This window comes from Triticum aestivum, chromosome 3D (assembly GCF_018294505.1).
Source record: "Triticum aestivum cultivar Chinese Spring chromosome 3D, IWGSC CS RefSeq v2.1, whole genome shotgun sequence".
Lineage (NCBI taxonomy): Eukaryota > Viridiplantae > Streptophyta > Magnoliopsida > Poales > Poaceae > Triticum > Triticum aestivum.
In genome coordinates, this window is record NC_057802.1 from 529,896,880 (window position 1) to 529,910,218 (window position 13,339).

Below are 13,339 nucleotides of genomic sequence, written 5' to 3' on the forward strand. Positions count from 1 at the left end.
CGTACGTGTACATGCTACGTGCGCGCCTCTACTACGACACGTGTGCGCCTCTACATCGACCACTATGTACGTACACGTTCGCGACCAGAATGACAACGCTACGTACACTTCGACCAGGTGGGTCCCGACTGTCAGGCACTTCCTTGCATGCGAAGATGTAGCTGGTTGGTCCTAGCAGTCAGGGGGCGAATCGTTTTTTTATCGGACGCACTTCCTTGCGTGCGAAGATGTCGCTGGTAGGTCCCAGCAGTCAGGGGGGAACATTTTTTCATGAAATACGGTTGCCCCTCTGGTGGGTCCCTGCTGTCAGGTGGAGGAATAATTATTTTCCGCGTAATAAGGAAGCACTTCCTTGCTGCGGCTGTGGACCCAGCTGTCAGCCTCTCCACGTACAGTCCACGTCTGATGGAAGCCATTCCTTGACCACATTGACCACGCCGCGCCAAGAGCACCAGGGCGGTGGACGACGGTGAGGCCTAGGAAGGGGACGACGTGGAGCCGGGGAAGACGCGGCAGTGGATGCCCACACGTAGAGGAGTATGAGGGTTCACTGGTTCGCTGCGGTGTGAGGCTGTCGTTGCCACAGAATAACAGGGGGTGTGGGTGAGTAGAGGGATGGCCTGGCCAGCGGTGGGATTAGTAGGGGGCGGTGAGGCCTCCGCGGCATCGCAGCCGGCCACGGGAGGCAGGAGCACGAGGCACGACCGGCGCTGCTTTGGGCGGCTGGAGCAAGAAGACCAGAGGTTGAAGAAGCTCTACGGCCGTTGGATGGACATCGTACGGTCACTGGAGCTAGAATCGTTCATATTGACTATGTTGACAAAGCCCTTCGTCCTCGTCAACTTAGTTAGCCCACAAGTAAGCCTCCCACTATTGTGGGTCCCAGCTAGCAGGGGGTATTCGTTTTTTTGTGCGTAATAACGAGGCACTTCCTTGCGTGCGAAGATATAGCTGGTGGGTCCGACCTGTCAGCGGTGGGAACATTTTTCGCAAAATACAGAGGCCCTTCCGGTGGGTCCCAGCTGTCAGGTGGAGGAATCATTATTTTGCGCGTAATAAGGAGGCATTTCCTTGCGTGCGGCCGAGGACCCAGCTGTCAGCCTCTCCACGCACAATCTACTTCCGATGGTGTGATTCGTTGACCACGTTGACCACTCTGCGCCGAGTGCATCCAAGGTGGTGGACGACGGCGAAGCCTCGGACAACAACGAGCCAGAGATGGGAAGACGCGGGAGTAGAGTCGCAGGCGGAGAGGTGTACGAGGGTTAACTAGTTCTGGTGCGGTGTGGTCCTGCAGTCAGTGGCGAAGAACAGGAGGTGTGGAGGGGTGGAGGGATGGCCTGGCCAACGGTGGAGTAGCGCTTCACAGCGAAGCGTGCTAAGCAGAGCTGCTAGCAGCAGGAGGCGGTATCAGGTGGTCCCGGCAGCACTGGAGGAAGAAGACGAGAGATTGAAGATGGATGCCGGTCATTGGATGTAAATCCAACGGCTAACAATGTCAGAATCATTTGTTGACTAAGTTGACAACGACTTGCATTGGCTTCGACCTATTGGCCCACATTTCAGCCTCCAAAAATGTGGCACGTATTCAACCCATTTTTTCAGAATTTACAGTCTTTTTTTGCGGGGTAGAATTTACAGTCCATTTGATCTTTTTTTTGAATTACAATCCATTAGCTGGGCTGGGTGAACAAATAATGTAGCGTCCATGCGGCCCATTTATGTTTTTCCTAAAAAATTACAGGCCATTTGCACTTTCTCGAAATACACGATTTTGCTGGGCTTATTCTAATTATAATGTTGGGGTGGCGCAGCAATGTTATCAAAAAATAAATAGGGGCTGAGCATTTTGTTATATATATATATATTTAAATAATAAGTGATTTATTATTACATTGGTCCTTAAATCTTACCAAGCTTTTGTACACAATCACCAGGATTTTCGTTGCCAAAAAATCCAGGATTTTATTGTTAAGAAATTATTTTTATAAGTTAATAAGATGTGGGATATTGTTTTCTTACATATGTAAGTATCTGTTAAATATATGATGACAATAACAATAATATATAATAACATATAAAATAATTTAAATATATATAACATAGTTAGAAGGGAAACATAAGTTGGACCAGGCGTTCCTATTCTTATATAGAAAAATAGAACAGACCTCTGCGTTTTCTTTAAAAAAATACATAAATTGGGCTGCCGATGTTTCAGGAAAAATAAAACCTCGGATGGGAGGTCCATAGGCCGGTCGATACATGACGGCCCTCAAGAAAATACAAACAGGCCTATGGACCTCCCATCCGAGGTCGTGGGCTGCGCATGTTAAAAAAGAAAGCCTAGACGGGGCAGCCCAAAACCCAGCTGATACTTGCTGCCCCAGTGATAATAAATGATACCTGCCAGCTCCCCGGCTTCGTTGTGAATTTATCTCCTATAGTAACTACGTTGAAGCACCTAAAAAATGTAACTATGTTGACAAACCCGTGGGCCCCAACGTCAGTATAGCATTAGGAGGAAGTATTTTTTCGATGAGGCACTTGCTTGCGTACGGCCATAGACCTGGTGGGTCCCGACTGTCCGCCTCTCCACGTACAGTCCTCTCCAGATTCCTCTCGTTTGTTCAGCATGTTCACAACGGCAGACACGGCGTCGCGGCGAGCGCACAAAGGCGCAGGAGGAGATCCGACCACCTGAGGAAGTGCCTTATTAGTAACGAAACAACTGAACTAGCCTAGTGGCCGAGTGACACTACCCGACAGCTGTTCGCCCGGGTTCGATTCCACCTGTGCAGAGAAAATATCTCCAAAATTTTTGCCTCTGCCTTTATTGACATGTGGGTCCCAATTGTCATCTACGCACACCACGTCCAACACTTGCCAAAACTTCGTCCCTCGTTTTCTCTGTTTTTCGCACACTCGACATTGTGTGGGCATCTTGAAAATAGCATATCTTTTTGACTGTGCATCATATGAAGATGTGCTATGCATGAATGTTGATCAGCATGATGTTAACTGGCTGGTAGTTCCAGTTTCGACCATGAATAAAACTTCCAGCATGATGTTAACACTGTTTGAAAAGGCCGTGTTAATATAAATGCTCTGCCTCTGAAAGTTGCAGTTTCTTATCTGAAACTGAACTTGGAGTTTCTTATCTGAAACTGAAACTTGCAGTTTCTTCTCTGAGAATCACATTGTCTGCACTTTTATACTCCTATGAAACTACATTTTTTAAGTGCTAAAAATAGATCTCTAGAATTCATAAAATACTTCATATGCTCAATACTGCAAATCTGAAATTCAAAAGACATTCATATCTGAAAGTACTCTCAAAATACACAACACAAAACACAATTCACAACCTGCAAATACTAACAACCCTAAGCTCCTCCTGACAATTCACAACCTGCCCGACTATTGGTCTGGGGGGGGCAATCCCTCCTATTCCTCGGCGGCAGACAGCCGCCCCGTGAGACGATGTGAACGGCGAGGGAGAGGATGGCGGGGAAGCGTCGTCGGGCCAACTGTTTTTCTCCTCTTGCAGTTGGGTTCGGTCGACGAAGACTCCACCGGCTCGCTCTGGCACGACACCCTCACAAACGGCACCCTGTAGATGCTCGATCCTTCAATCTCTGGTGGATGCTCCATCTGGGATCGATACTCCCACCACCGCTCCCTCACGATCGGATTCGGTGAATCTGTTTGCTCCATGGCCCAGAGGAGCAGCTCTATGTACTCCCGCGCGACTCCCTCCGGGAGTATCGCCGCCTTTTCGCTCTGTTGCAGATATTTGGCCATGGATGTCGCCGTCGCCGCTAGTTGGTCCTTGTTGTCAAACCAAGACTGTATCTCCAACATCCTAGCTAGCTTCACAGGGTCGCCGTCTGCGATCCTCACGTATCGGTTGTACTCCTCCATCGATCTACTTCTCCACAGCACCTTCACTCGCCGGCGGTGGTTTTTGAATGGAAGAGGAGAGGAGCAGCGCTGGTTTTGGTTTAGAACGGGAGAGGAGCGACGCTGGTTTTGGATTGGAACAGGAGAGGAGGGGCGGTGGTTTTGAAATGGAAGAGGAGAGGAGCGGCGCTGGATTTAGATTGGAACAGGAGAGGAGCGGCGGTGGTTTAAGAGGAGAAGAGCGGAAGAGCGGCGCTGGTCTTGGAAGTATTTTTTTGTTTTGCGTATTTTGGGTCAAAGTTTGACCACGTACTGTATTTGACAAGCAAAATGTGAATGCATGTCACCAAAAATTGTATCGTTTGGTTCGTATCTGAATGTACTTTCAAATTATATTATTTTTGCAACGTATAACATATATTTTATTTGCGAAAATCATGGTCAATTATGACCCAGAATAAAAGGGAGACTAGTTAATGTGGGGTCGCTTTCTTAATTGAAGGGTAAATTGATTTTGATTTTGATCCAGTCACAGCGCGCCGGCCCTCTCGTCCAATCCTAAATCGCTGCCGCACGCTCCTCTCCCTCTTCTCCATTGCAAAACCACCTCCTCTCCTCTCCATCATCTCCATTCCAAAACCACCGTGTCGCCTCTCCCTCTTCTCCATTGCAAAACCACCTCCTCTCCTCTCCATCATTTCCATTCCAAAACCACCGTCTCGCCTCTCCCTCTTCTCTATTGCAAGACCACCGTCTCTCCTCCCATCTTCCAAAGCTAGCACCGAATCAGGCAGATCGCCGGCGGCGACCAGGCAAAGTTAGCCAGGTTGAAGGAGATCCTTACTTGGTTTGACAATGAGTGGGAGATTTCGAGGACGGTAGGGTTTAAGGTAAGCTTCGCACTAACCTAATCTTCCACCTGCTCATGCTTACAATCAGTGTGACAGCTAATGAAAATCATGGTTACAATCAGTCTCCGAGTACTACGCCAATCACCCTTAAATAGCTCTGGACCTTTGGGTCAAAGTTGTGACACTGTGTACAAATAAAGAAAAATAGATTGGTGCTTCTTTCAGAAAAGAGTACTCCCTAGAAAACTGCCAATATAAGCTACTAGTATTTGGTTAGAGGATTTGCTGCCGAGAAAGATCCGTCCACAGAGAGCGCCACACATCCCACTGGTGGTGGTGGATGCCAATGCGTGCATGGAGCATGGTTGGTGTCGGTAATTTTTACTTGGCACACCTCGCACTCTGCATATATGCCGGTTCCATCCGTACATTTGTGCAGTTCCACCAAAATGCAGCTGAATAACCCTGTTTGCACAGATAATGAAAAAGCGTGATTACATTATAGTGGCACTAGTTGATGAAACACGCAAAATAAATAGAAGAAAATATTGCGATAGTATCATAGTATGCCATGCTGCGAGGGCGAGATGGGCCCTGCGACGCCTCATACGGTACGCCACGCCTCATACTGGAAATCATCCCAAGTCTCCCCGATACACCTTCTGCCAGTGATGAACATCAGTGTACAACGGTAGTACAAGGAGGGGCCTTGAGACATTCAAATCTCTATTTTTGTGCAGATCAACTAAAATTAAGCACCCCAGTTTGCAGAAATGCTTAAACATTAACAATGGGACTAGTTGATGAAACATACATTAACAAAGAGAAGCACTTTCTTTATCTACATTGGAAATGAAATGATAGAGAGGACACTCGCTCTATTTTAACTGTATTATTACTTCATTTTATGAGTGACACTAGGGTCGAGCAGGTGGCAAACGAGGTGTACCGTGCGTCGCAAGGATGAAGGCCGGGGGTGCTTAGACTGGGATGCTGAAGCTGGCTCTTTCAGTCCCTATCTTCCCCCTGATGTTTCTGTGGTAGCATTTGGGTTGTAATCCAAACTTGGTCGAGCTGGTGCTGCGTCCCCCTACCTGCCTAGCTTATGTGGCGAACTTGTCTCCTGCTAGTACTCAGTCCGTTCTAGTAGTAGTTGCATAACTGCCCGTTTACACTGAGATGTTGTCGGATAATGGTTCTCTATGGTTGGGTTTCTTTAATGAAATCGGAGGGAACCCCCTCTTTCGATATATAAAAAAACAGTGGCACTAGCGGTGCCAAAACATTGCCTCAAATTAATAGTGCCACTAGATTAAGGTGCAAAATAATAACATTACTGCTTTATCATGGCAGTGCCAAAACAGTAGCACAAGAGCAGGATCAACATGCAGGATCTTTGGCAAACGGTCAGACCAAAAAGGAACATACCTCGTGATGGGAACCATATCTGCAGTCAACGCCATCGTAGAAGGGATGACACCAGTCACCAACATGGATGATTCAATTCATGGGACCTTTTGGTGCAGTTCACCTAAAATGAAGCAATGTCCCATGAGCTAGCAGCTTCTTCTTCTTCTTTTTTTAAGAAAAGGGCTCCAGCCCCGGTTCCATTTCCATCAGAAAACGAAACCCACAGAGCTTCTTCTTCATTAGTTGCAATAAAATTGAGCAACATCAAGGTTGGTCGTGAAGCTCCTGGAGAGTAGGCGGACCAGGACAGTTGCATCTCTAACGAAAAGAAGCAACTTATCTTAATGGGAAATTTAGCAGGACATGAAAAAAGTGCCATTGATTCATATTACTGGAGGCATTACATTGAAAACAACATTGGTTTAACGTGTCCTTACTTTTAACAGTGCGACTGCTACATTTTACCAGTGGCATTACATAAGAGCGGCTCGGGGCAACAAACATCAGAAGAGGATATCTGGGTTGGTCCCATTTTTGTTCGCTATATAGCCACCTTATACTGTGTGAAGCTAGCAAATCTAGTGCTGGACTTACTCTGTTGACTTGTCCCCTAGTCCCCACTTTCTTTCCTTTTTCAACCAATAGATCTGGTTTATATTGAGTTTGTACTGCGTTCCCTTCATTTCCCTATTAGACCTAGAGACCAGTTGGATAGCCAGTCTCTGCTACTTTTCGCCCCCATTATTTCCTCTTTCGACCAAGCCCTAGATTCAGGTAACAAATCTTCCCCCACCCCCACCCCCTTTCTTCATTGTTTGAACCAAGTACTACTAGATTCGAGTGCATGAACTAGTTTTACCTCTTAACAGTAAAAAATTAGGTGGTTTTCGAACAGCCGATCGATCCTATCTACACGAGGGGGCCTGAGAAATAGTAAAAGATACAAATGCAGTGACGTCATGAGCTCGGGAAGTAGAGCAAGGCCGATTTCGAAGGAAGTTATACCTGATGGTCGCCGGGATGTCGCTAGGTGGGCGGCGGGAGGCCGGATCTTCCCACACTATGGCAGCGAGGAAGAAGGGGTGGGAGGCCCTCCCTCGCCAGCGATGCTTGGGAGAGAACGGTAAGGCACGCTGATCGGGACGTGCCGACAGTGGGTAAGAGCCGTCGCCGAGGACGACCGCGTGAATGTTGCACCTTCTCACCTTCCCCGGCGAAGAGGATCCGGCTGGATCTGTGACCAGCGGTGAGTAGAGAGAGAGAGACAGTGTGTGGCCACCGCTGTCGTGTTTAGATCTGGAGAGGACGAGACAGTGTGAAGAGAGCAACACTAGCAAGCAAGCGCGGAGGCTCCTGCCTATATAGTGGAGTACTAGTTTTCTTTTGTCTACCGGCCGGAGCCGGCTTGTCCTCGGCAATGACTGTCGAGAAGTCTTCATGCACGTGCCCCGGAGGCGCAGTTGTCATCATTTTGATCTGAAGCACCGGATTACAACATATAACAGGAAAAAATGCCACATGACAAGAAATCATAACCTCACTGCCCAAAGGAGACAAGATGAATCCCGACAGACAAACTAGATGAGGATCAAAGCTCAGATTAAAGATAAACTCATAGAAAAGGGGTCCGTCGATAGATGTCCTAATTGACATAGCCGGCTTGACCTAGATGGAAGCCGAGTAGTCTTCGTGCATGTGCCCCCAATGACTAGCCCAACTCAGTTGTCGCTGTTTAACCCTCGCAGTGATCCGAAGCACATGACACCTAATTTTGCGAGATGACAAGAAACCTTTTTTAGATTTCTCACCAGAACTACAGCCCTGTACAACACAATCTGCACGATATGTAGACGATAGCAAATCCAGGCGTGTTTGCTGGAGTCTGATCACATGCTTGGACGAACTGATCTTCCGTGTCTTGCAGGGATCGTCCAGGTACCAACGTATGTACTTCTATTAACTCACCTGACTTGCGGGGCCGGGGAGTGTGCCTATGGTCGGTTCCCAATTGCGATCCCACATGTGTGTGCAAACGCAATATGACACGCGTTCCATTCGGAGAGTGGCGTGCCAGCCGACCGACCGTCTGGGGTGCGACGCGAACGCGACGGGCGTGCTGTATACTCCGTACATGTGTACTGCCGTTTTCTTGAGGCTTTGCTCCCTGGCGCAATCCATGGATACAAAATTAGTATACTGTACTATTTAAAAGTCGAGGGCGGGGCTTTTCCCGCACGGTAGGTGGGGCAGTTCCGCCTAGTCGGTTCGACAGAGACACGAGAAGATGAGGGAGTAGGCTGCTACAAACGTAGGGCTGTGTGATTTGACAGTGAGTTACTGCTGGATAGGTGGGGCCCGGTGATTTGACTTGCCATTATCATTTTAACTGCGGCGCTACGACTGGCTTGAGTCTCTCGATTCCTGACCACCTCTATACAGGTGCCTCACCCGATGCTCCACCATGTAGAGGTCGGCTCTTGCTTGAGAGCCCACTCCTCCACTTTTTCCTTGCCTCTTTCCCCCACATATGCAAAAATGCCATGTAAAGCGGGGTTATAGCCCACTATTGTACTTGATCCTACAGGTGCTAAGCCTGCCACATAGGCATAAAGTCTGATGCGGCAAGTTAATTAAGAAGAGAGAGACTAGTTTGGTGAGCTAGAAAGAAACGGTGATAAGCGCGTGTACCTAGATGAAGCAAACTTAGCAACAAAAAACTAAGCACCTATGCATTGGGGACTTGAGTTGCTAAGCCATTTTATGCCCATAGCACCTCATCTAAGCACCATTTCTTTGGAAGAGGTCACTCCTTGGCAAATGCAATAAATACTACGAAGAAAGAGATAGAGAGAAGTAAACAACTTATAGCTAACCTTGTTGTATGAGTGACTAAGTGATGACTATGTATGACATGCCAACATCAGATAGCCTAACGCACCGTGTTAAATCTCCAAGGGCGCGACCACGCGAGCGAGGCAATGGTCGTGGTAGGCGCGACCATGATACGGGCTGCTGGCAGCCCTTGGATCTGAGATCGAACAGTCGCATGCTAAGTTGCTGAAAATTTGCAGAATAGCCCTCCAGGATAGGATATTCACCCATAGGTCTAGAATCACGCCATGCAACCGTTCGATCTCAGATCCAAGGGCTCTCGGAAGCCCGTATCATGGGAGAATGGAAAGCTTTGTATCACCTGTAATTTTCCCGACGCTTGACATGACATCGAAAGCCATTTAATTGGGCGTCGAGTAGACATGACATCTAATTGGGCCCCCATAGTACTGTGCATGAATCCATTTATCCACCAGGCAAGCCACTACCCTGCCATTCACACGCGCCCCCCACTCTACATTTTTACAATCGATAAACCACTCCTAGTCGTCCCGTCCTTTCACATTACGGCTGTTCCACTAATACTAACCCTCCTCCCAATTCCATGGTGCCCCAAATCTCCATGATCGGCGGTGAGTACAAGGTTAGAACCATCACCAGCGATGAGTTCGACGTCATCTACACCCGTTCTTCTGCAATGGTGAAAGAATGCCTTGCTCGCTTCAAACACATGTTCGAAAAACTCAAATGATGAGTGGGTCGCTGGGCTAGATGTTGAGTACACCACAGTCCTGGGAAGCGAGAAGAAACTAAAGGAGGTAGAGAAGAAGAAGCCTGCTGTGATCCAGGTTTGCGTGCACGACTTATGCTTGGTCTACCACATATGCCATGCCGACGTTGAGTGCGAGGAATTTAAGAAGTTCCTCAAGGGCGGCTGAGTCAAATTCATTACTGTAGACTTTAGGAATGACAAGGAAATCCTGGGTCGAATAGGCCTTGTTGTAGGCAACCCCTTCGACCTCCAGAAGGAAGGGCTGGTGCCCTCCCTTGATCAGCCTTCAATGCTGACCCTGGCAGGAGCCATGGTTCATCCTTCGTACAGTGAACTGAAGAAACCTCCGCACACATATCATCATGCATGGCAGTGGACTGTACTAGATATAGACCACATCCACTACGCTGCAATGGATGGCTACCTTTGTTTCAATATCTACAAGGGTTGGATGAAGAGCAAGAGCCAAGTGTGCGGTTCAAGAAAAGAAGTATCGCCCAAGAGGAAGAGGGACAAGGACGAAGTCGAGGACGTGGATGAGGACTCCGAGTAAGGTGGCAGTGCCGTTGCTCATGGTGGTTCTAATGCAGTGTCTACCGGATTAGTTGCTTAGTTTAATTTCTGGTGTGCTTAGTTTTATTTGAGGGGTGTGTTGTGCTGAGCCCTCAGCAGAACTATGTTATGTTTCTTCTCGTTACATTTCGTACATTTCATCTTTTAGTTGGTATAGTACTACCACTCGTTTCTTGACATTATATACATACAATATATATGGCCAACATCATATAGCCAGTAGTTTAGTTGTCAAAGAATTTCAGGGTGCTTAGTTTTGTCAAAGAATTCCAGGGTGCTTAGTTTTATTTGAGGGGTGTGTTGTGCTGGACACCATTAACTTATCATTGTGAGAATCGGCTTATTTTTGTCATGTAACATGGTCAACGGGTTTGACGTGAAAATAACAATGTCTAATGGCATTTCTGAGCAAACATCTAACTTAACGATGGCATTTTTAGATATCTAATTGCATTTTGAGCAGGCATCTCACGGATCGATGTCATTTTTTGAGTAGTTGTAACTTCTAATGGCAAAACTGAGTAGTGATACACAACTAGTGGCATAAATAATAAGAACCCAAGAATTAAATAGGTATGCTAATTTCTTTATTTCTTTATACCTTTGTGTGCGAAACAATATACGCTGCCTCCCCCCAGATTTTCTTTACAGAGGCAACATAGAACTATATGAGTGCCCTGTTAAATTTTGGAATTATTCCGGGTTCATTTGGCCTTTTTTATACATTAATTGAGTTTCTGGTCATTTAATGTGCATAATTCAAATTTGAACTACAAGCACATGCTCCCGTGCACCAAAGTTGACTGAAAAATCACATGTGTGTCCTCGGGTGAATTTCTAGGTCCCATGCAAGAAATGGGAATGAAATTCAAACGTATGGGCATCGTGGTTCAGCCGAGAACAATGAGAAGCTTGGTTTTAAAATTCTTGTAAATCCAAAACATGCATGAAAATCATGAAACTTGGCATGGTGTCATGACATGGCACCCACATGCTGTTGTAATTTTGCTGTCCGATTTGCGAAGGCGCACACATTAACAATCAACAAAGTCATTTTGGAACAAGTGCTGTCATGTTACAATCAGAAACACAAGTATTATTAAAACCGTGGGCGTTCTATTTACCATTTACGTGCCGCCATGCGTCCCCTTTTTTATTAGCTAGGAGGCGCCGTGCAGGGTAGCTATTTGAGTACGGGAGGCGTGCGATCAGACCCCTGCGCGTGCTTATCGGGAGGAGAGCCCTTTGACCTCCATCTGCCGTCCACCTCTCTCCCAAGGTCTCCATTAATGGCGCCCGAGCCTCTGTTTAATGGCGTGGCAATGTCTCACTCGACTAAGATTTAAGAGAGAAAAAAGAAAATCTATAAAGAAAATTTTGCACGGATCTTGATGTAAGATCCGACGGACCTATATAGCATCTACTGCGACTTATAGCAAGACTGATGAATATATATAAGGACGACGAGAGTGGATAATAATTGTCTTACATAACTAGGAAGATAATTAAAAAAGCGACATTCGGCTACGCCCGAAATAGACTAGGGCAAAAGAAGAAGGAAGACGCATGAATGATCTGGTCGCTGATCTCTACTTTCTTTATGCGCTGCAGGTCGCGAAGACTAGTTCTCGCGGCGGGCGATGATCTCTTTCATCAGTTTCATGTCCTTAATACGCTGCTTGGCAGCATACATGGATTCCTCCACCAGCTTGCTGCGCTCGATGCGGAGCATGGCATTCTCGTCCATAAGTTTCTTGATGATGACGCCCATCCTCTGCAACAAGGCAGCGGTCTCCTCCTCCTACTTCACCCTCAGCAGGTCGCGCTCGCCCGGAGCTTCGCATTGCCCTCCCCTAGTTGCCGGATGACGCCGGTAGCCTCGTCCTGCATCCTCGCCCAGCCGGAGATCTGATCCATCTAGCTATGGACTATCGCATGCATGCGCCTGTAAGAGTCCTCGTCTGCCCGCGAGAAATTTTCCCAGGCCGCCGCGGCGCGGCAGGACCTCCCTACTGCTTCCGCGACATGGCCGGACCAGTCTGCTACATCGACGGCGCGGTGGGACCTCCGTGCGGATTCGGCGGCGCCGCGGGACCTCGGTGCTGCTACTGCTGCGTGGCTCGACATGTCGGCTGCTTTCGTGGCGAGGCGGGACATCTCTCGTGCTTCCTCTTCCATGCTCACCTCTCCGTGGTGGAAATCTCTCGACCCAGAACTCACGCTGGCTATGGCTTGATTGACTTGATTGTTTTTTGTGGATGAGGAGTTGAGGAGGAATGTGCAGTCATCTTGGCATAGTAGTATTTATAACCGAGTACTACTTATACGCTCCTAAGTGGGAAACCATTCAGGTTGTGATCGGTGTGAACAGGTTTGCAATTAAATATAGTGTGGTAGTAGTAGTAATTTGGAATGTGACGAGACGCGCTCAAAATTTATTGACGGTTCTATTTTCGAATTGCGGCACTATTCCCAGATGGCGTAACGTCGGCACGTTTTCTCGGCCGTGGTGTAGCATATGCCATGGTACTAGTTCTTTTTCTACTGCTGTGTACGTGCAAAAATTGGCGCCGTCGGATACATATCTTACGCTTGGCGTTCGACAGGAATAGCCTCGTGGCGAGCTATAGACTAGTCTTTTTTTCAGACGCATTACACCTATCTCTCAGGACTTCTCGCACGCACCATCACTGCTCCCTAGGTCGATGCCACCCACATACACTTGTACTCTAAGAAGAGGTGCACGCACGCACTCGTCCTCTCTCACACACGCATGTGTAGCTACGAATTGTAGTGTTCTCAACCATCCGATTGGCTCTATCATAGGTTTCATGTTGCTCCTTGGCCTTGAGATTGTGAAGTTTAAAACGCGGAGGCTAAGATGGAGGCGCGAGGTTTTGGTTAATGTGCGGGCCGCACACGGCACCAACACGACACGAGCTTCGTCTGCCTGGTGCTCATGCAGTCGGGTGAGTTGTCGAAGTATAGACACAACCAGGCC